We start from the raw sequence: 390 nt of genomic DNA, 5'->3' as shown, positions 1-390 counted from the left end.
AACGGCGCCCGCCTCGCGCTACGACGCACTTCCGGCCTGAGGGCCCGCTGTCCTCACGGCCTCCAGTAGGGGGCGCTGGGGCCTCGGTAACAAGGCGAAGACCGTTAGGCCTCGCGCGTTCAGGGAGCTCGGAGTCCCCACCCCTAACCCCCTCTAATCAATTCCGGGTTCTTTTCACGAACCAGTGACGCCATTTCCGGGGATGGAAAGGCTAGGAAGAGAGCGCATGAGTAACGATCACATGTCCCGACAGGCCTCGGGAGTAGCGGCCCAGTGCCTTGTGGGAGATGTAGTTCGTCGGGCACGGCAGCTGCGGCGCTCGGCCGGCGAAGGACTCGGTTTCCCAGAGGGCCGAGCACGACGCAAGATGGTGACGGCCGGGCCGCGGTA

Source organism: Myotis brandtii, unplaced genomic scaffold (assembly GCF_000412655.1).
Source record: "Myotis brandtii unplaced genomic scaffold, ASM41265v1 scaffold940, whole genome shotgun sequence".
Taxonomy (NCBI): Eukaryota; Metazoa; Chordata; class Mammalia; order Chiroptera; family Vespertilionidae; genus Myotis; species Myotis brandtii.
The sequence above is the reverse complement of the archived record's forward strand: the minus strand, read 5'-3'. Positions refer to the sequence as shown.